Here is a 24,407-nt window from a genome sequence, read left to right as displayed (position 1 = left end):
AAACGGAACATGAAAAATCAGCAACATTTCAATTGAAAAGTCCTAAAAATGAGAATCATCCTCATTAATTTATTGAGTCCCATGTAATCAATTTCTGAGTTCTTGTTTGCAGTTTCATGAGGCCATCAGTTTCTCCCTTAGAGTTCTCTAATTTCGGACTCGGCTCAGTCTCATATTCTGAAACTTTAGCAGAAACCTGCATTCTAGAACAAGTGTCAGAGTCCTTCCCATGAAACTCTCTGAAGATGGAACATATTTGCAAAAACAGAGTATAGTAAAACTGCAAATGACAAAACATGCCACAGTAGCAAGGGACAAAGACACTTGGCTGTTTCTGTGACGTACGACACTTGGAAATAACAAGTAGACTTATGACTGACAACTAGGACAGGTCAGAATTTTTGGAATGTTATATATATTTTTAAAACACTTGTGCTAATAATATTTACCCACACATTATAACGCAGGTAGGGTTGTTATCATTTATCTGATAATGCTTCTCCTCCCGTGTCCATGTTACACTTACACAGCACCTCAAAAAGGACTAGCCAAGTCTCAGGTGCTCAATAGCCATCTGCCCACATCTCCATCATCTTCACAGAGACATATCTCCATTGCAACACACTTGCAGCTCCTCTGCAAGAATCCCTAGAGTTTCCCTGCAAAGCTCCCACATCACCTGCAAACACCCCCACAGCACACAGGCCAACCCTTCAACCTCATCTCAGACAGCTTCACAGATCCAACATTTGGAGTTGATTTGACCTGCAAATCCCCAGTCTTCTTTGCCTAAATTTGCATCTCATTCCTGTGTCGATAAGAAACACATTGGCAGGGCCTCAGATAGTCATCTCAAATTTAGAGAGGTGCTGGCACTTGGCTGGGAAGGAGATACCCAGGTGCCCTTCTTCCAGCTTCCCCTCTGGCTCTTCATCCTCCTCCTCTTCTTCTTCCAAGGAGGTGGCTGGCTCCTCCCACAGAGCCCGCATCTCCAGCCTCAGGCTGCACAGTTGGCCCAGTATCTGAACATCCGATTGGTGGAGGTTGCCCTTCCTGTGGGAAGGGGGTGTCATGGGTATCCCACCCCACAGGACAAGGGGTCAGGGTGCACCCCTCCACAACCTGGGTGGGGGCATGTCATGGCTCAAGTCCTGACAAATATTCTTTGCTTTGCCAAACTTGAGTCAGGCTCCTGAACCTTCTCCTGGGCCCATCTGTGCACTTCCTTGTAACATCCAGTTTTAGCAAGAATCCTCCATCCTCCGCAGATTATCACCCTCCATATATGATCAGGTTCCTCACCCTCCACCATCCCCTGGGTGATGTCTCATCACCCTGGCCTGCGTCCAGCAAGAATCCTGTTAGGTTGGCTTAGCCAGAATCTCCTTATCCAGGATGTGTCCTATTAGTAATTTTCTATTCACTGACCTCACCCTGCTCCTTGGCTATAAATCCCCATCTGCCCATGCTGTCTTCAGAGCTGAGCCCATTCTCTGTATTCTACCACCAAATCCCATTGAAGTGATCCCTACACCTATGGCCTCACCATCTTTAAAGGTGTCATAAACATGTTTTTCTTGAACAATCCAGGCCCACAGCACGTGGGTGGGGTCCCTACTGTGTCCCTGGATCCTAACTGCCATCCTGCTTTTCCCAGTTTCTCTTGATCTCTGCCTCTGTCTCTCTCTTTGTCTCTCCAATTCATTGTCCCTCACTGTCTCTAACTCTCTCTGTGTGTGTCTCTGAGGCTTAAACTCTTCATCTCTCGTATGATGTCTCCCTCTCTTGTTACCTATCTGTCTCTCTGTCTCCACTTGTCACTTTCTGTCTGTGTCTGACTCTCTGTCTTTCTGTCTGTCTCGATTTCTCTGCCCCTGCCTTTGATTGTCTCCATGTCTCTCGGTCTCTCAGATTTAATCTCTCTCTGTCTCTGCTGTGGGAACCAATCTCTGCTTTTCATCTCTGTCTCTCTCTCTCTCAGTCTTTCTGCCTCTGTCCTTCTCTATTCCTGTCTCTCACTCTTTGGGTCTTTCTATATCTTTGTCTTTTTCCGTCTCTTTCTCTGTGTCTGTCTCTGCCTCTATTTCTCTATTCCTTTCTCTCCATGTTGGGCTTTCAAACTCTGGCCCGTTCTATTTCCCTTCAATCCTGTTCATGACTCCATTCTCTCTCTCTCTCCACCCCTCATCTCTTGCCCTTCCAAACCCCTCACTCACCAGCTCCTCCCAGATCCAGAGCAGACTCCCTGGCAACTTCAGTGTCTACCCCTGGTGTCATGAAGGTCTTGCCAGCACTTCCTGCTAGGAGGATCCCTCTCAGGGATGGGGGAGGTGGGCCCTGCCCCATGGGCACAAGTCTGGCCTGCCTCAGCTGCCTCCACAGCTCCATAGTCTCTGAGCAGTGGCTTCCAGTAGTAGGAAGTAGCAAGGTCCAGAGTGACCCAGTCCCCTGGCAAGCTGAATGTTGGGGTAAGGAAAGGGCGGGCTGGGGGTTGGAGTGGGGATGCCATCCCAAAGTCCATTCTTCAGTGAGAGTCAGTAGCCTCATGTGTTTCTTCTTTCCTTTGAAGTCTAACCTCAACTCTGCTCACAACGTTCCAACTACAGCCCAGCTGGTGGAGGTCAAACTCTACTCCTCTCTGCCTCTTCTCAGGCCTGACCCCTCCTGGGTGCTGATGTCTGTGAATGCCTGGCCTCATCTCATCCTGCCCTCTCCTTGGTTCCTCCCACTGTTCCTCCTCAGCCTCCTCTGCTGCCTTCTTCTCCACTTTGCCCCTGCTAGACCCCTGGCTTGGTCTTTGCCTGTCTTCTTCATTCAAGCCATCCCAAGGTCTCCCAACTACTCTCTCTGATAAGCCAAGAGTGGCTTCCAAGGAGACAATCCTTCAGCTAGGGTGCCTCAGTGTCCAAGCTGCTGGACAACAGGGGGACAGCCAATTCTGCTGACTACAGATGCGTCCACAGATAGAATCACTATCAGTTTTGGCCCAGCTAGGTAAAATGGTGAGATGCACTACAGGCCTCACTCTGCTAGAGTCCCTCTTTCAGGCCCAGGGGTTCAAATTCCATCTGTATGTCAATGGCTCCCAAGTCTATTACTCCAGGCCTGACCTCCCTCCTGAGCTCCAGAACCCTACTCAGCATCTCCACCTGGATGTCTCAGGCATCTCAAGTTGAATATACTCAAAACAAAACTCTGTGTTGGGACCTACACCACTGTATTAGGTTCCAGTAGCTGCTATTACAAATTATGCTAAACATAGCAGCATAAAACAACACAAGGTGATTATCTTATAGTTCCAGATGTCAGAAGTCTAAAGTGGGTCCAGAGTGCTGGGTTCCTTCTAGAGACTCTAGGGGAGAATCCATTTCCTAGGCTTTCCCAGCTGGAAGCTGCCTCCACTCCTTGGTTCACAGCCCCTTCTTTGCATCATCCAATTTCTTGCACCTCTCATCATGTCTCCTACTGTCTGACCCTCTTGCCCCCAACTAAGAGGACCCTTGTGATTACATTGGGCCCACCCTGATTATGCAGGATAATCTCCCCATCTCAAGATTCTTCACTTAATCACGTCTTCCTTTTACCATCAAAAGTAATGTAAACAAACTTTTGGGACACCTCTTCCTGCTCTAACAGGCAAATCTAGGAAATGAGCTGCACAGGCTTAAAGTCCATACAAAAATCCATGCTGTGCTCTGCAGCAGACATGCAGGCCACCTTAAGCCTGTGTTAGAATGACTTTGCAACCCTATACCTCTCCACTGAAGACACCAGCTGGAGAGATAAACAACAGGAAATGATAAAGCATTCCTCACTTTCACAATTCTCAGTTGCATTTCTTAGAGATTGAGGGGAAAATTAATGACCCTGGTCCTTGCCTCTCTCCACATACAGATAACACCAACATTACAAGCACTGTTTGATGTATAACCAAACTGTTCTGGTTCATGTTGTCTTTGAAGTATATGTGTATTAGACATGTCAGCCCTTTCCCACACCTACACTGCAATATAAATTGAGGTGACGTCAGCAACATGGCAGAGTGAGCAGTTTCCTTTTTCACTCCCACTTCGAACTACAACTAGTTGGACATTCACCAGTCAACTAATGATATCCACACACCATCTCAGGACTCCTGAGAGACCTGTCCTTCTACACATTGCAAGGTGGACAGACTTCCCCCTGGGAGGAGGTGGAGAAAGGTGAAAACTCTCCCACTGCCAGACAGCTTAGTACCTGCAAGTGACTTTCTAAAGTCTGACACACTCATAGCATTGCCACAGCACCATGGGAGGCCATCCAAGCACATGGGCTGCCCGATGGTGGAAACAGGTTACTACAGCCCTACTTAAGCTGCCCATGATTGATCCGTACCCCAGGGGGAAAATCCACGGCTCCACAGCAGCTGCAGATAAAACCTCCATTTAGCAATAGCAGAGAGGCTCTGCTCAGCATTCAGAATGCTGGGAGTGCCTGGGGCAACTTGTGCCAGGTGCGAGGAGCAACCTGCCAGCCACCTCTAACACTCAAAGTCCGGCTATGGCACCGAGGGGGCAAGGGAGACCCAGAAGATTGTGTTAGTAGGTGGTGGACTGCTGGAGTCCCAGCAAGTGTGCTCCATGGTTCAGGGGGAAATCCAAAGTCCCACAGCAGCCACAGGGAAAGCCTCTACTCAGCATTAGGGGAGAAGCCCTTCCCAGCATTCAGAACATGGGGAGGCCCTGGGGCAACAGATACCCATACCGAGCAGCAACTCGCCAGCTGCCTCTAACACTTAAAGTCCTTCTGTGGCCCTGAGGCTGCAAGAGAGAGCCAGAGAGACCTTGTGAGTGGGCAGTGGCAAGTTGGAGTCCCAGTGAGACTTCTCCATGGTCCAGGGGGAAAATCCATGGTCCTACAGCAACCACAGGGAAATCCTCTGCACAGCATTAGTGGAAAGTCCCCGCCCAGAAATCAGAAGACTGGAAGGCCCTGGGGCAGATGTAGCACAGTTGGGTGAGCTAACCACCGACTGCTGTAAATACCCATAGCTCTGCTACAGCCCATAGTGGACAAGTGAGTTCTTGCAGACCCTGATGGTGGCAGAGTTGCGAGTCTAGGTGAACCTGCTCCTGGCCGCTGTGAAAGCCCATAACACCGTGGCAGACCCTAAGGAGGGAGCATGTCTAAGCGGTCTGTGACAGTAGGCACCAGCAACCCAAGGCCCCCTTGCAATTTTCCCCACAGCTGACAGGATACCCCACAGGGCCACTGTGATCACAAGGAGGTGCCCACATCTCATCAGCAACAGCTGACAGAGATCATGATCAGTGCAGATTACACAGCTGCTGCCCCCCACCCCCATAGCAGAAGCAAGTGGAAGCAGTAACTAAACTCTGTCCATTTGCGGAGGAACAAATCAACGCCATCAAGCAGTATGAAAAAATATGTTATATCTCCAGAACAGAAGGAAAATGACAAGTACCCAGAAAACAATCCCCAAGACACTGAAATCTATAACCTAAGTGACAATGAATTCAAAATAGCCATCATTAAAAGACTCAATGAGATAAAAGAGAATACAGATAGACAACTCATTGAGTTCAGGAGCGATGTCACAAAAGAGCTTGACACTATAAAGAAGTATGAATCAGAAATGTTGGAGATGAAGAATACAATGGAGGAGATTAAGAAAAATCTGGAGTCACTGAACAGTAGGGTCAATAACATGGAAGACAGAATTAGCAATTTGGAAGATAGGAATATAGAAATGCTGCAGATAGAGGAGGAGAGAGAACTAAGACTAAAAAGAAATGAAGAAACTCTCTGAGAAATATTTGACTCAATTAGGAAATGCAACATAAGGATTATAGGTAGCACAGAGGGGGGAAGAGAAGGAGAAGGGGGCAGAAAGCCTGTTCAAACAAATAATGGCTGAGAACTTCCCAAATCTGGGGAGAGAAATGGAACTCCAGGTGACAGAAGCTAATAGATATGGAAACTTTATCAATGGAAGAAGACCAACCCCAAGGAATATAGCAGTGAAGCTAGCAAAAGTCAATGACAGAGAGAAAATACTAAGGGCAGCAAGGCAGAAGAAAATAACCTACAAAGGAATGCCCATATGGCTGTCTGCAGATTTCTCAGCAGATACCTTACTGGCTAGAAGAGAGTGGAATGACATATTCAAAACTCTGAAGGACAAAAACTTGCAGCCAAGAATACTCTACCCAGTGAAAATATCCTTCAAACAGGATGGAGAAATAAAAACTTTCCTAGATAAACAAAATTAAGGGAGTTCATCGCCTCAAGACCTCCCCTACAAGAAATGCTAAGGAAGATCCTCATACCTGAAAAAACAAAAAAAAAGAAATGAGTTACAAAAGCCAGAGCAAAGGAGATAAGTGAAAAGACAAAATCAGAAAGTTGCAGCTCTACATCAGAACAGGTGAGCAAAGGCTAAGTATAACATTAAAGATAAAAGGAAGGGAAACACCAAGAATAAATATAATCTTGTCATTTTAACTGCAAACTCACAACACAAGAAGAAAAAAAAATCTGACAATAACAACCTATAAGGGGAAGAGGAAAGGGATGAAATGGCTTAATTTAAGGTAATAAGAGGCTATCAGGAAATGGACTATCTCATCTATGAGATGTTTTATACAAGCCACATGGTAACCACTAAACAAATATCAAGAATAAAGACACAAATTACAAATAATAAGAAAGCCAATATAGAAAACTACCTACCTGAATTGGTAGTCCAAAAATTATGGGTAGAGAAACAAAAGAAATGCAAGAGAACTGGAAAACAAGTGATAGAATGGCAGCATTAGGCTCCCCCGCCACACTTCAATAATCACTCTAAATGTCAATGGAACTCTCCAATAAAAAGACACAGAGTAGCAGGATGGATTAAACAACAAGACCCAACAATATGCTGCCTCCACTAAACACACCTCAGCCCCAAAGACAAACACAGACTCAGGGTGAAGGGATGGAAGATGATACTCCAAGCTAATAATGAAAATAAGAAAACAGGTGTCACCATTCTTAGAGCAGGCAAAGTGGACTTAAAAGCAAAACAGATAAAGAGAGACAAAGAGGGGCAGTTTATAATGATAAAAGGGACATTCCACCAAGAAGACATAACACTTATAAATATATACGCACCCAACACTGGAGCAACAAAGTATGCAAAGCAACTATTAACAAAACTAAAAGGAGATATTAACAACAATACAATAACAGTAGGGGACCAAACACCCCACTAACACCAATGGACAGATCATCCAGACAGAAAGTCAACAAGGAAATTATAGAATTAAATGAACAACTAGACCAGTCGGACTTATATATAGAACACTCCATCCCAAAACAGCAGGTTACACATTCTTCTCAAGTGTGCATGGAACATTCTCAAGGATACATCATATGTTGGGAAACAAAGCAAGCCTCCACAAATTCAAGAGGGTTGAAATAATACCAAGCACCTTTTCTGACCATAATGCTATGAAACTAGAAATCAACTACAAGAATAAAGCTGGGAAAGCGGCAAAAATGTGGAGACTAAAAAACATGCTACTGAACAAACAGTGGATCATTGAAGAAATTAAAGAAGAAATCAAATATTATCTGGAGACAAATGAAAATGAAAACACTCCATACCAACCAATTTGGGATGGAGCAAAGCGGTCCTAAGAGGTAAATTCATTGCATTAAGGCTCACCTCAATAAACAAGAAAAGCTCAGATAAGCAATCCCAAATGACCCCTAACAGAATTAAAAAAAGAATAACAAACAAAGCCCAAAGTCAGCAGAAGGAAGGAAATGATAAAAAGTAGAGAAGAAATAAATGAAACTGAAACAAAAAAGACAGTAGAAAGAATCAATGGAACAAAGAGTTGGTTCTTTGAGAAAACAAACAAAATTGACAAACCCTTAGCCATGCCCACTAAGAAAAAAAGAGAGAAGATTCAAATAAATAAAATTAGAAATAAGAGAGGAGGAATCACAATGGATACCACAGAAATACAAAAGATCATAAGAGAATACTATGAAAAACTCTATGCCAACGAATTGGACAACCTAGAAGAAATGGATAAATTCTTAGACTCTTACAACCTCCCAAAATTGAAGCAGGAAGAAATAGAGAATCTGAATAGACCGATCACAAGTAAAGAAATCAAAACAGTAATCAAAAACCTCCCCCAAAATAAAAGTCCAGGACCATACAGCTTCTCTGGAGAATTTCACCAAACATTTAAAGAAGACTTAATACCTATCCTTCTCAAACTATTCGAGAAAATTGAGGAAGATGGAGCACGTCCTAACACATTCTATGAAGCCAACATCACCCAGATCCCAAAACTGGACAAGGACAACACACAGAAGGAAAACTAAAGGCCAATATTACTGATGAACATAGATGCAAAAATCCTCAACAAAATTTTGGCAAACCGAATACAGCAATACATTAAAAAGATTACACACCATGATCAAGTGGGATTCATATCAGGAACACAGGGATGGTTCAACATCTAAAAGTCAATCAACGTGATACACTACATTAACAAAAGAAGAAGCAAAAATCACATGATCATCTCAATAGATGCAGAGAAAGCATTCCACAAGATCCAACATCCATTTATGAGAAAAACTGTCAATAAAATGGGTATAGAAGGAAAGTACCTCAACATAATAAAGGCCGTATATGACAAACCCACAGCCAACATCATACTCAATGGACAAAAACTGAAAGCCATCCCTCTGAGGACAGGAACAAGACAAGGATGTCCATTCTCACCATTCTTATTCAACATAGTACAGGAGGTTTTGGCCAGAGCAATTTGGCAGGAAAAAGAAATAAAAGGAATCCAAATAGGCAATGAAGAAGTGAAACTCTCGCTGTTTGCAGACAACATGATCTTATATACAGAAAACCCCAGAGAATCCATTGAAAAACTGTTAGAAATAATCAACAACTACAGCAAAGTAGCAGGGTATAAAATCAACATACATAAATCAGTAGCATTTCTATATGCTAACAACAAACTAACAGAAAAAGATCTCATGAACACAATCCCATTCACAATTGCAACAAAAAATAAAAAATACTTTGGGGTAAATTTAACCAAGGAAGTCAAAGACCTATACAACGAAAACTACAAGACTTTCCTGAAAGAAATTGATGACAACATAGAGAGATGGGAAGGCATTCCATGCACATGGATTGGAAGAATAAACATAGTTAAAATGTCCATACTACCTAAAGCAATCAACAGATTCAATGCCATCCCAATCAGAATCCCAATGACATTCTTTACAGAAACAGAACAAACAATCCTAAAATTCATATGGGGCGAAAAAAAGACCCCAAATTACTAAGGCAACCCTGAGAAGAACGAACAAAGCTGGAGGCATCACAATTCCTGACTTCAAAACATACTACAAAGCTACAGTAATCCAAACAGCATGGTACTGGTACAAAAACAGGTGCACAGATCATTGGAACAGAATTGAAAGCCCATAAATAAGACCAGACATCTGCAGACAGCTAATCTTTGACAAAGGAGCTGAGGGCCTACAATGGAGAAAAGAAAGTCTCTTCAACAAATGGTGTGGGGAAAACTGGAAAGCCACATGTAAAAGAATGAAAATTGACCACTCTTTTTCACCATTCACAAAAATAAACTCAAAATGGGTCAAAGACCTAAAGATTAGACCTGAAACCGTAAGGCTTCTAGTAGAAAGCATACGCAGTATACTCTTTGACATCAGTATCAAAAGGATCTTTTCGGACACCATGTCTTCTCAGACGAGGGAAACAATAGAAAGAATAAACAAATGGGACTTCATCAGACTAAAAAACTTCTTCAAGGCACGGGAAAATAGGATTGAAACAAGAAAACAACCCACTAATTGGGAAAAAATATTTACAAGTTATATATCTCACAAAGGGTTAATCTCCATGATATATAAAGAACTCACACAGCTCAACAACAAAAAATCAAACAACTCAATCAAAAAGTGGGAGGGGACATGAATAGACATTTCTACAAAGAAGACATACAGATGGCCAATAGACACATGAAAAGATGCTCATCATGATTAATCATCAGGGAAATGCAAATCAAAACTACACTAAGATATCACCTTACACCTGTTAGAATGGCAAATATAAACAAAACAAATGTGACAAATGTTGGAGAAGTTGTGGAGAAAAAGGAACCCTCATACATTGTTGGTGGGAATGCAAACTGGTGCAGCCACTATGGAAAACAGTATGGAGATTTCTCAAAAAATTAAAAATAGAAATACCATTTGACCCAGCCATCCCACTAGTGGGTATCTATCCAAAGAACTTTAAATCAGCAATTCCAAAAGTCCCATGCACCCCTATGTTCATCGCAGCATTATTCACAACAGCTAAGACGTGGAAGCAACCTAAGTGCCAATCAACTGATGATTGGATAAAGAAGATATGGTATACATATACAATGGAATACTACTCCGCCATAAAAAAGGATAAAATCATCCCATTCACAACAACACGGATGGACCTTGAGGGTATTATGTTAAGTGAAATAAGCCAGATAGAGAAAGTCAAACTTTGTATGACTCCACTCATTTGTGGAAGTTAAATATGTAGACAAAGAGAAATGATTGGTGGTTACCAGGGGAAAAGGGGGGTGGGGGTGGGCACAAAGGGTGCAGGGGTGCACCTACAACATGACTGACAGTAATGTACAACTGAAATTTCACAAGGTTGTAAACTATCATAATCTTAATAAAAAGTAAAAAAAAAAAAAGGTTAAAAAAAGGCTATAAATTGAACTCAGATCTGTAGATCTCAGAGCAGTTCCTTAGAATACCCTGCTGGACTGTTTCCTAGGACTTGAGGTCCTCACTTTGATTGTTGAAAGAATTCCTCCATTAAACCTTTACCTAGACTATTTCAGTTGACGGTAACATATTCACAGGTTCCAGGGATCAGGATGTGGCTATTTTGGGAGTGGACACTATTTAGCCTACCACATCTGCTCTTCCAAACCTGCTCCATTCCCAGTTTCCCAAGCTCCATAGTGGCATCACTATCCTTTGAGTTTCTCAAGCTATTGGCTTGATCTTCCAAATAGACTCATAATCTGAGTACTTCTCACCATTTCCATAGCCTTGGTCCTGCTCCTGTCCCCATTCAGCTCTTGTCTAGACTATTTCACTAGCCTCTTTGCTGCCCCCTGCTGCCACCCTTGTTCTCTAAGATCTATTCTCCACCTGGCAGAAATGATCTTTAGAAAAGAGAAATCAGATCATGACAGGCCCCTACAAATGGAATAAAGCAGTTTCTTGCCCACCTCTCTGACACAGTCTCCTACCTTTCTCCTCAAGCTGGTTGTCACCTCTGGGCCTTTTCACTAACTGTTACCTTTGCCCGGAACACTTTTCCCCCAGATCTCTGAATGGCTGAGGGAAGCTCAGGGAGACTGTGAGCGCAGTCAGAGGGAACGAAGGCCCTCTAACAGAAGCATAACCCACCCTCTCCTATGGAAAGCCTGCAGAGTCCCATTTTAAGGCCCATGGAGAGGGCGCTCCCAGCAATCCCTAAACCTGAGAAGAGTAAAAAGTGCTTGCACCTTCAAGAGGAGGCTTGGAAAAAGGAGGGGGCATGGCCATAAGAAAAGAAAGCCTAAATCAGGTGGGCAGAAGATGAAGAGACCCCCCCCCTTCCAGTTAAGTAATCCAAACAATATGGCGGCGACCAAGGGGGTAGGTCACCTGACATCCTAGGGTCCCCCAAATTGAAGTCACTTGCTACCTCTGCACTCAGGGCCTCTGTCGGCGCCCAGGGAGCAGGAACCAAGAGGGAGCAGGAGGCCTAGCCAGCTGTGCCTAGCCCTGGGAGTGTAGATATGTGGCCCTGGAGGACTGGGAAGGAACAGTGCAGGTGAGTGTGGGGTTTTAGAGAGGGAGGGAGTGGAGAGGAAGATGGCACACCAGCCACTCAGAGGGAGGGATCCGACTGAGGGCACAGGGAATCGATGGGCAGGCGAGAGTGGGATCTGCAAGGGAAAAGGGTTTGGAGGGATTAGCTGAGAAACTGGGCTTCAAGGATCCAAGAGAGGGAAACTCGTGGGAGAGTTAGGAATTCTGATGGAAAACCAAAGGGCTGACTGAGGATGGTGGAACAGCAACCAAGAGGTGAAATTGGATTCTGAGGGAATGACCTGGGAGAAATTAAGGGGGGAATTTGCAATATTGGTGGAGAGAATTGAGGAAGAATTGAGTAAAATCAAGGAATGCATTTAAGGAAAATCAAAATAAGAGTTTTGGAGCTTAAGAGGAATTTTGAGGGAAATAAGGATTTGGGCACAATTATCAGAAGAATTTGGTTAAAGCAGAAAGAAATTGGTGCAGGATAAGTGAAAACTTGGAGAGAAATTGAACGAAGAATTTGGAGGCTTTAAGAGGTAAGTTAGTGGTGGTTTGGAGAAAAATTAAAATGATATTTGGGGAAAGAAATGAGTTATTCAAGAAGACGCTGGAGATAATTGGATAAAATTAAGGGAATAAAAAGTGGGATATAAGATGTCAGATGATAGAGATTTTGAGAGAAAAATAATGGTCTGAGGAAACATTAGGGGGAGAATTTAGGAAAACCAAGAATCCTTGGTCACATCAAAGAGAGAATTTAGGTTGATTAAGGAAGAACTTGGTAGAAAGATTGCAAAGATTGCTGGTGGATTAGTGGGCGAGCAAGAGAGGCATCAAAAATACCATGCAGATTTCTCACCTGAGATCCTGGAAGGATGGATTTGACCTTGACTGAGAAGAGGAAGACTCAGGAAGGATCAGGTTGGGAGGTGGGGGGAGTAAAGATCTCGGTTGTGGAGCTGTTATGATCGAGATGTCCCATGAGGTTTAGGGTTAGTAACATAGATCAACTTATTCCCTTCCGACTCCCTTAAAAAACACATGGAAGACTGAGAAGCTGAAGACAGCGATTCTTGGAATCTCTGACAGCAGATTTACATTGTGGACAAGGGAAGTGGTTCTTGTGAGATGAATGTTGTGCTTCACCCGGCACTCAGGACCATGCGGGTATTGGGTCCCAAGAAGCCAAGAGTGGGAAAGCATTTGCTACTGCCAATTGCAGCAAAGGTTCTGTTGTCTGAAACCAACATGGCAGCAGCCTCCTGATTTCCTTGGTTGTTCATCCAAGACAGAGCTTCCTTAGTGAGCCAGATTTCCAGTCCTGTCCTTGGGGTTCTTTCTGAAAACTCTAAGTAGAGCTTGGTCCCAAATAAATAAGAAAATAAAATAATACTTTTTAAAAGGAAGAAAGCCACGTATGAACTGGTGATGATATTGGCTCATGAACAAGGTTGTGACTTTGAAATTCCTTGCTCCTGATGTCAAAAAAATAGAGAAAACATGTCAATCTCTGTATGTCATACAGACAAAGACCTAAGAACTTGGGACTTCTTAGCCAAAACTTAATCCGGTGTGTAAGGCTTGCCCGGGAGGGGAGGAGATTGTTTTGAAGTGAATGACCTACAACTCCAAGGAGATTTTCATTTCTTGTCATGCAGCCCACTGCACCCAGAAAAATGAAATAATTATTCTATTCCTGATGTTCACGCTGCGAACAAAACCAGTCCTGGCTCCCTCCTGTTGGATGTTCTCTTTCTTGTATTTATGCCAACACTGAACTTGGCCATGATAAGCCATGTGTCTCTGTGTGTTCTGTTCAGAGTGATCACAGGAAGGTCCTGGCTTCTCCTGTCTGGGCCACCCTGAGGAGACCTGCCCCAAACAACATCAACTCCTCTGGATGGAACCAAAGTCATCTCCGAATAACATGCTCTGAGGCTAGTTACTGATTTTTCGCTTTCAGGAATTATCAAAAGTCTGCCCTCTTGGAGGATGACAACTCTACTGCTTTCTTCCTCATCACCATAACACACACACACACATACACACACACACACACACACTTCCAATCCCTGTAGTTTAAGTATTTTGCTAAGACTGCTGCTATTCACATTTGAGCCAATTCGCTGTGATTCGCCCCCCTGCTTGGATTGTAGAGTCAAAAATTTGAATCTCTGAAGTACTCAGGGCTGGAAATCATTCCCTCTGGAAGCTGGGGTTGGGAGGTGGGGCTGTTAGAGGCCTATGAGGGCACAAGTAGAATAGAAAAAGCCAGACTCCTACAGGCCTGTGTTCACAGACCCCAGGTTACCATGCGGTGGTGCTGCACTAGTGGCTACAGGACATACTACAACTCCTGATGACATCATACTTTTTTCCCCCCCAAAAGGAGTCCATCAACTAGTGGTCACTTCCAGGGACAGAACCAGCTACACCAATTGTAGGAGTCAATGTAAAGTGACAATGCAGGGCTCTTTGTTCAAAACACATTCAGAATTTCAAGATGGCAAAAGCAGATGCTTACACCTACCACAGGTCCTCCCAGATCTCTCTCAAGTCATTGGCGTTGAGCTCACAGTGCTTCTCAAGTCCTGAGGACAATGGCCAGGGAGGAGATAACCTGGAACTTCTGTGCGGTAAGGTCATCTCCTGCTGTGAATGCCAAATCAGAAGGGAGGGAGGAAAATAGGAAATGCTCTTTTGGAGGATTATAGACAGATAAGGAAAGAAATTTGATAATTTGAAAATATGGTGAGGTTTAACACTGTGTGACAAATGACAGGATCAACTACAGACAGGCAGGTGATGTCAAAGTAAAAGTTGCACCAAAGTTAAAGAGGTAGAAATACTTCATTCAAGATCAGTACAATAGGGGAGAAAGAATGAATTCAACCTTGAAACTAAAGGCTGAAGACTTTTTAAGAGCAGGTAGAGGGAATTGGAGGCCACTTCTGTATTCTAATCAGCCTTACTCAAAGGAGAAATGAAACTTCTCATCAATTCTTGATAGGAGGCAGATTTTAAAGCTGATTTTAAAGGGACCCACTAAAGTTAGGCTGCCGCCCTCTTTCAGACACTGGGAAGTAGGGGCAGGATCTTCTAGGAGGATTCCATTTCAAAGGGATGGGACCAGGTCCTTGAGAAAGAGAGTCCCTGGGTCCTAAAACTTGCAAGAAAAGTCTAAGGAGACTTAAATACACTTCAAAAGGGCAGAGAAAGTATCTGCAATGAAAAATTGCAATGATATTTCAAAGGAAATGCTCTAGGAAAATGGAGGCAAGAGTTTACAGTGAGGAAGAGCTGTCTAAAGTTTAGTGAGTCTGAGGGAACATTAGGCCTCTAGGTCACTACAAAACTGCTTACTGCACAGTGGGAGGCAAACACAAGGACATCTCTATCAGCCAAGACCCAATCTGCATCTCCATAATTTCCTTGCAATTTATAAAGAGGTGCAAAATAGCTGAGAGACAGTGAACAGGGCTGGAAGCTGATCATCAGAAGGCTGTGCTTGCTGGAATTTTGCATGCAAACGCAACATTTCTGCAAAGTCACTCCCATTTTGATCAAACTTCATCTACAATGAAGAGTGTTCTTGATCCTAAACAAGGCTACTCTCACTCAGTTTTGCCTGATTGTTTACACAGGTGCAGGGGGCTTGCACACTCACGACACAGTTTCCTCTGATGCGATTTTCCTAAGGAACGTCCGATGGGACTTTTAATGGCCTCTTGACATTAGGAAGCCTAGACATCAGGACTCATCTGCAGTCTCTTCAGCTTTGAGTGACACCCTGTCTTCTCCAGAGCCCAAAAATATCCATCAAGTCAACCTTAGCTTCTTAAAATTTGGGGTCCTACCTGATCCTACGGACGTCATTTTCAACTAGGAAATTTGATTCAAAGCTGTGGTTGTACCAGCAATGTTTCCAATGATATCCTAGTAACAAGGAGGACAGAGTCTTACTGCACCTACACAAATAACAGTTGCCATGAAAATAAGAATGCTCAAGAAGACTTTAGGAATTCTTCAGAAGGAATCAGATGAGGAGAAAAAGATCAGTGTTGCTACCCCCATCTGTGTCCCCTTGTGTATTCCCAGTGTCTGCATGAGAGTTCAGGTGCCATCCATGCCTCCCCCTGGGGGAGGGAGAGAGCTCTGGTTCCTGAGAGCTTATCATGGGTTCCCAACCCTCATTGCACAACCGCTGACCTTCCTTCCACTGTGGAGATGGTGCAACTGAGGGCAACAAGAGCTGGGATCTGGAGTGGAAAGTGACCTCAAGCCAACAATAATGATAGTTCACATTGTTGAGCATTGATTGACTCAATGCAAGTCTTCTAAGGGGTTTCCACCTTTGTCCTTGCCTATTACAACAGCTCTACTTCAAAAGTTCATGAGAACTATCATTTGACAGATAAGAAATAAAACATCTATCCAGAGTTTAATAACATGTAGGAAGGTAAGAGAGCCAGAGGGCCAAACTCATATTTCACATGCAGGCAGGGGAGGCCACTTTTGCTGGAACTGACTAGGTTGGAGACCTCACAACTACAACCACCAGAATCTTCCCTCCCGATGGGGTGTGTGGTGAGGGTGCTGTGGTCCTGGGACAGCTTCATCTGCTCTGTGGACTGCAGACTCTGGTCATTGAAGAACCGCTGGATGGAGATCCCGGTCTCATGGTGAGGCAGGTCAGGAGCACGGGATGTGTATGTTCTGTGATTGGGGTCCTTATGTCCTATGCTGACTAAGGTGGAGGGCCTTGACACTGGCTCTGAGAGAAACAGAGGAGGTGACTCACTGAAAGGGGGCCTGGGGCCTGGGACCACTCTCCTTCCTCAGAGATCTCAGCCCCTCACAGGGACCCAGTGAGCTCTGAAAAAGTGACTCAGAGGATGGCACTCACCGCTGCAGAATGATGAGTGTCTTTGATCAGGTGACAACCTATAAGGATAAGGCTGCACCACCCCTTTTGATCCCCAGGTCACAAGAAGTTGGTCCCTGACCTGTGCCCCTGGACATCTCTGTAGTATCAGCACCAGAATCCTCTTCTCATCCCATGTGTCCTACAACCTCATCATCATGTGTAATTTTTCTCTCATGAACTTCCATCAATTTTTTCCTGGAACTTTCTTTGACCTCTGAAAAGAGAAGGCCACTTGCCCTATATAATTCTATGTCTGTGGGGGAGGCAAGCTTGCCAGCCCTATGCAGAACCTTTCATACACTGGGAAGGCATTCACTTCTTGGTAAATAATTGATTCGGGGATGAGGATGGCCCTGCCCAGTCTTGACAACTTTCGGACATGAAGAGATTCTAATCTAAAGGATGTCTCAATCTGACAGGACTTTATTTCCAGGGCTCTGGATTGAATATCCCCCTGAAGGAAATCTCTAGAGAGAAGTGGTTGCGGTTTTTAACAAAAGAAAGGCACTAGGAGGAAATAGAAGGAAACTATTTAAGATGACAAAGGTCATAAATGAAAAGCCAACAGGTGACATCATACTCAATGGTGAAACCTTGAATGCTTTCCTCTAAGATCATGAACGAGACAAGGATGCTGCTTTCATCATTTCTGTTCAGCATAGTACAGAAGTCCTAGCCACAAGAATTAGGCAAGAAGAAGAAGTAAAAGTCACCCAAATTGGAAAGAAAATACAAAAATGATCATTTTTATGATAAAACATAATCTTCTATGTAGAAAACACTAAAGATTACACACACACACACACACACAAAATAAACTGTTAAAACCAGTAAAGAAATTCAGCAAAATTGCAAGACACAAAATCAACACTCAAAATCACTTACACTTACATAAAATAACAATAAACATTCCAAAAACATTTAAGAAAACAATTGCATCTACAACAACACCCAAAAGCATAAAATACTTAGGAATATACTTAATCTAGGAGGTAAAAGATGTGTACCTTGAAAAGTACCAACGTTCAGGAAGAAACTAAAGAAAACACAAAGAAATGGAAAGACTTCCATATTCATGAATTGGAAGAATCAATATTGTTAAGATGACAATATACCCCAAACTAGCTGCATGTTTCGTTTAATCTTTATCAAAATTCAAAAGAAATTTTTGCAGATGTAGAAAAATCCAACCTCAAATTCAGTAGACCCTGAATCATAAAACAGTCTTTAAAAAGGAGAGCAAAATTGTAGGACTCACACTTCCTGATTTCAAAACTTAGCACAGAGTTAAAGAATCAAAATAGTGTGGCACTGTTTTGTGGTATAAAGAGAGGCATTTATGCTATGGGATACAATAGTGATCCGGGAATAAAACCTCAATAATGTGATCAGATGATTTTGGAAAACAAGATGTCCACATGTGAAAGAATGAAATTGAACCATCACCTTGCACCATCTACAAAAATTAACTCAAAATGGATAAGATCCTAAAGTAAGACCCAAAGCTATGAAACTCTTATAGGAAAATATGGGCAAAGCTTCATAACTTTGGAATTGGCAATGATTTCTTGACTATGACACTAAGAACACAGGGAAAAAAATTAAAAATAAATAAATTGGAACTTGTCAAAATAAATAGTTCAAGAGGTTACAATCGACAGAGTGAAAGGGGACCTGTGCAATGGGAGAACATGATATGTAAATTACATATCAATAAGGTGTCAATATCCAGAGTATAGAAAAAACTCCTAAACTCAAAAACAACAAAACCACATAGCCTGATTGAAAAATGGGCAAAGCATTTGAATAGACATTTCTCCAAAGAAGATAAACAAATGACCACTAAATATAGGGAAAACAGCTCAACATCAGTAATCATTAGAGAAATGAAATTCAAAACTTTAATCAGATACCCCCTCATATATATTAGAATGGCTACTATAGACAAAACAGAAAACAAGTGCTGGGGAAGATATGGAGAAATTGGAACCCTCGTTCATTGTTGGCAGGAAGGGAAAATTGCACGGCCACTGTGCAAAATGATATAGTAATGATTCCAAAAGATTTTACACAGAATCCCGTAACCCCTATTACTTCCAGGCTCTGACTGTTGATTGATCACGTGAAGGTGGTGTTCTGAGTCCCAGGTTCACATGAACACCACAGGGTCCTTGTGCTCCACTGGGCTGGAGTTCTTGCTTTGTGATAAGTAGATAAGTAGATTATCTACTGTGCAGGTGACAGAACTTTGCCCTGTGTGGTACCCTGATTCCTCTCAGACATCTTCATTTAGAGTTGGCATTTCTCAATTCTCAGCCAACACAAGTCCTTAAAAGAACAAGGCAGGTTTGTGGATCTCAAGACAAATGCATGAGGATCAGGGCACTCAGAGAACCTAAGGCCACCTACTCTACATCTGGGAGAAAGCACAGATTTTTCAAGTGTCAATATGTTAGCAGGGTTTGAGATTGCAAAGAAAGAGGAAGAGGATCAGAGACCACCATCCCCCCAAGCCCTCCCTCCATGACTCTCCTGGTTCATCACTGACCAGCTGACTGCCTGGCCAGTCAGGGCTGATTCCTTCCCACTGCACACACCTCCATCACCCAGTGACGTGTTTTTTCTCTGAGGGCCCATTTTCAAGGTTCTCCTAGAGATGGGTAATGAAGGATCTGGCGTTCGAGTGTAAATAACACGTGAGGACCAGGAGCAAGTGCGGCAGTCGGGTGAGTACTCAGGGCTCAGGGCAAAGATGTGGATCAGATCTTCCCAGATAACTGCAACTGCATGAGCCAGTGGTCCAGTAAATGATAGAGAGAGTCCAAGGAATGATCCAGAAAGGGAGTGAGGTGACAGGCAGGAGCTGCCTGGCTTTGGCAGCAGAACCTGATCTTTATCTTTGGTCTTTAAGGTCTCTTCTCTCTCTGCTGAGGGCAGCTGTGGACGTGTACAAATGAGGAAGCATTGAATGATGGAAAGCGGGGAGTCTGAACTTGCTACAAATCTAGCCCTTATGGACCATCTATGTTTGTTGGTTAGGAGAGAGAAACTTGAAGAAAAGTTAAAATTCTTCCATATGGGAACATTATGATGCATACTCCAGTGTCTCAGACCAATTGTGGGAAGGAGTATTTCTCTAGGGAGCAGTAAAAGACCGGAGACATGGGCCTCAGGGCCTGACAGGTAAGAGAACCTGTCCTGTGTGGCCACAAGTCCAAGGTTTCTGCATCCAGCTTCCAGTTTCTGAAGAGATTTTGGACCATTCGTTCATTCACTCAACATTCCTTCCTCCCTCCATCAAAAGCCATTAAAGTTTGTTACACATAGGCCAGCTGCTGACTTCAGGTATACAGTGGGGACTGAGATGGCAAAGTCTTTCCTTTATATGCCACTGCGAGTGACACCAACACATCAGGAAACTAGTGATTTCAAGTCCAGTGCAGGGAGGTTGGATCAGACACTTAAGGGGGTGGCCTGGACATTCCCTGCACTGACTGTGGTTACGGATGCAGGGAATTTAGTTCTAGAGTAAACGGGGAAAAATTCTCCACTTGCTTCCACTCCCAAGATCAGAATCTTTCCCTCTGAACCGGAGACACCTAAGAAGAGAGGACCTGAACTGGCAGGTGGTCGTGGGGTCCAAAGATACCTAAGAAGGCTCCCGGTTGAGGAGAGGATGGGGCTGTGGCTGAAGACAGTCCTCGTGTCTGTCGCTCATGTTCTGTGTTATCCTGGTTCAGTGACTTTATCTCCCTTTGCCTCAGTTTCTCCTCAGTGAATTGGATAAACATTTGCCTTCCAGGTTGCCAGTGAATTAACCTTAAAACATTCCTAGTACCTGACTTAAATCTTCCCAGAGAGGAGCTGCTCAAATAAGTGACATCTGTTATTGTTTGATTCAGAGAGAGAATGCCCCTGGGCCTGATGCCTGGTAGATGAGAAGCGGCCAGCAGCATTTTCTCTCCTCTGTTCCTCCCCTGGAGATACTGACCTTCCTCTGTATTCTCGAAGTTTCCCAGGGAAGTCAGTTAAAGGCCTGGGGACCTTGTCCATCTGTGCTCTCTATGCTGAGTCTCAGGTGAATGACCAGACTCCACCCCTGCCCAGATGTGGCTCATGGGGCTGAGCCTTGGCAGGTGACCAGCTCAGGAGAATTGGGACTCAGGAAGCCAGGCAATCATTGCCCCCTGTCAGCCCTTTCCAGAAGGCCTAAACCCAACACTGGCACAGGCTTTCCAGGGTCACTGGGGTCAGGATCCCTGGGCCAGGGGTCTGGGCAGGGACTTTCTGAGTTGAGATTCTCTGTGAGCATCCCAGGAGGCTCCTCATCTCAGGCCCTGACCAAACCCCGCAGGGTCTTTCCCAGGGCCATGTTCCCGGGGATTGTCCTGAAGGGCTGCACTGACATTGACCACCTTCTACTGAGTTACTCTCATCACCAGGTCCTACTCTCTGCAGGGAATAACTACAGGGGCTCGGTTCCAGGATAGGAATTCCAGTCTTGTGAGGTTTGTCTCCACTGTGTGTATCCTGCACTAAATGCTCAAATCCCAACAGGGGATAGGATGCAGAGGGGGATGTAGGCACAGTGCAGGCCCGTCAGTCCTGTTTGTGTGAAGTAGAATTCACCCCAACTGATACCCAGCGGTCAGAGAGGAATGACTGACGATGTATGTGGAGCTGTCTTGTTCCTACTTCATATAACAAAGTTCTCTTTAAGCCTTGTAGGGTGTGGTATCCTGTGTCCTCCTGGGTGGTGTTCTGAAACAGCAGGGATCCATCAGGTTCTGTTTTCTCTCGACCGTTGTATCCAGGCCCTAGAATATTTCTGATGTGTCTATTACATATGATAGAATTTCAAGTTTGGGCTGTACCCTGTCCCCTTTGTACCAGACATAGCCTACAAGATTCTCAGGCAGATCGGTGACGAGGAGAATAACATCCTTCCCTACAACAGTGTTGGGTGGCACCAATTCAATATTAAGATGGGCAGTGGTGGGTGGGTGGCTTCCAGAAGGTTACGAGCGTGACTAGGAGGGAAGAGAGAGAGATCAATCAATATTTGGATCTTATTGAAAATAATAAGGATGCTAAGATTTCCCTTATTGAGCTGTATGGGGAGGCCATTCTGGTTTAAACCTGGTTCAAAGTAAAACTTATTTTTCCCAGAGCAGCCTGAGTCATGGCCCTCTGCCTTTGCGTTGCACGTCTGCTTCAAACATTTTCCAAAGGAAAGAATGCACTCTCTAAAGATAGGGATGAGTGTCTCCCTTTTCTGATTCCAATCCCAGTAATTCTTTGACGTTAAGCTTTCCTCCAAGAGAAACAAGGACAAGTTCACCTGCTGTGTGCGTGCGAAACATGTCCTTGTGACTTTGAAAAATATTGTGCTCCTGTGGCAGTTGATATATGTCCTTTGTTCTGAAATGGTATATAACCATGCTGGAAACCATGCTTCCCTGGAGTGCTTTCTTCCCAGTGGAAGCAAACACCTTCGGGTCAGTCCTCAAGTAAGCTTTTTAAGTATTTCTCTAATCTGTAGATTGGTTATTGACTATTTGCTTTGACAACCTATGTATTTGGATGGAAAGATGAGGCCTTGGGTCCTGAACAGGTATCTTCATCTCTTAGACCTGCAACATGAAAACTATTACTTCAGCCCCTCTGAACTTGGTATTTCCTCTTTTCCCGATACGCTTCCCAGGTGTCTGCCTGGCTCACTCCCTCACTGCCCTCAGCACCCTGCTCACACTTGGGGACATCTTTGGGAGATACTTTCCCTACCACCTGCTCTAAAAGCCCTCAGCCTTCACTTTCTGACCTTTCCCTTCTCTGTTGCCCACATGACACTTGTCAGTCCCTCACGTCACATTCTAGATCTCTTTGCTTATCTGCCCCCCTACACTTGGAATGTGAGTTACTGACATCAGGGATTTGTCTAATCCTGTACCCTCAGTGTCTGGAGCAGGCTGGAAAAACCTGTGGATGAATGAACGAGTGTCCACAGGGCCCTCAACGTCCTAGTGTTTATTTGCCAATATTTGATGGTGGTGGGTAAGGACAATGTTTCGTGCTCCTGGTTAAGGTGTTTATTTGATGTCACCTCACATAAGTTATCATCATCATCAGTTTTCAAAATTCAATACTCAGTGATGACTAACTTGGGAAATGAGCAGTAACTGAGGTTTTCCTGCCCCTCACCAAGTCCAGTTCACTGAGAATTTCCTGTTCCCGAGCCCTCATCCCTCATCTTACTCTGCCCCCTTGTCCATCCCCTCAGTTCCAAACAGAAGTGCTCTGTCCCCTTTCACAGCTGTGTCCTCCCCAGGAGACCACAGCCAGTCTCTATTCTCCCACCTCCCACCTCCCACCTCCCATCAGGGAATCATCCCTCTCACTTGTCAGCAGGAGTCCCTGACAGGGGACATGCCCTCTGCAGACAAGGGGTGAGGGGGCTTCCATATATCTGTATCCTACTCTGTCCCACTCTACATGAGAAGAGCTTTGGCTCCAGAAATGCTCACAAGCACTACTGTCCTTCTCTGCTGTCCTTCCTCCCTCTGTGCTGAGCTTCTTCCGTGGGCAGGAGTCCTCACCAAATCACATGCACTGGGGTGGGGGAATCTCTGCCAAAGACCCTGCCTCTCTGTCCCTCATTCCTGCCACCCTCATCCCCTTCTTTCTCTTTCCCTTCCATGTAGATTTCTGTTCCCTGGAGACAGCTGAATGCTCTGCCTTCTTCAGCAGGTATTCTCATCCCTATACACACAGATACACACACACACATGCCCTTTTTTGCACAAGCACAAACCTAGGCAGTCTTGTCCTGGGCAGTCCCCACAGCTCTGGGTCCCAGCTCACACTCACCCTTTCCCTCATTCATCCCCGTCTGGCTTTTCCCTTCAGAGCAGGAGCCCGGGGGCTACATCAGGAACTCTTCTTCACAAGGCTGTCCCCCCCACTGTGCATCAGAATCACCTGTGGAACTTGATAAAGATTGTGAATGTCCAGAGGACACCTTAGAACGGCCACTTTAGCAGCTTCCCTGGTAGCATGGATGCCTGGCAGGCTGAGACCCCATTAGGTGAGGGATGGGACAGCATCTCTCCTTCTCCTGTGCACAGGGAGGCTCTGCAGATCCTGCTAAAATGTAGATTTTGACCTGGCAGGAGTGGGATGGAACCGAGAGTCTGCACCTAATATGCTCTCAGGTGATGCTGGGCACACTGGCCTGCGGAACACTTTCCATAGCAAAACTGATGGAGAACCCTGTCCCCTGAGAGGATGACTTGCCAACTCCAGCATTGGTGTCTGCTGTGTCCTGGCCTTGGGGTCTGTTAGCACCACACAGAGACCCAGGAGTCCCCAAACCTGGGAGATTATTTCTATTTGTGACACAGAAATTCAGCTGGGTGCCAGGGTCTTGCCAGTGTCCTCAGATGCTCTGGGAAGGTTGGATTTACTCCCAGCAGGAAGGTCCCAGAGATGACTGGGGCTGAGAAAGGGGCAAACTGAGTGATGACTGGTGAGGGGACCTGCCTTCCATCTCCAATGTCACCACAAG

At 44.5% G+C, this 24,407-nt stretch overlaps 1 pseudogene; it reads right to left on the bottom strand.

The window, feature by feature from the left end:
- The window catches only part of LOC103540593 (cell adhesion molecule CEACAM21-like), a 123,027-nt pseudogene that overhangs the window by 81,281 nt on the left and 17,339 nt on the right, over positions 1-24,407 (bottom strand).

This window comes from Equus przewalskii, chromosome 9, assembly GCF_037783145.1.
Source record: "Equus przewalskii isolate Varuska chromosome 9, EquPr2, whole genome shotgun sequence".
NCBI lineage: Eukaryota > Metazoa > Chordata > Mammalia > Perissodactyla > Equidae > Equus > Equus przewalskii.
The sequence above is the reverse complement of the archived record's forward strand: the minus strand, read 5'-3'. Positions and strand labels throughout refer to the sequence as shown.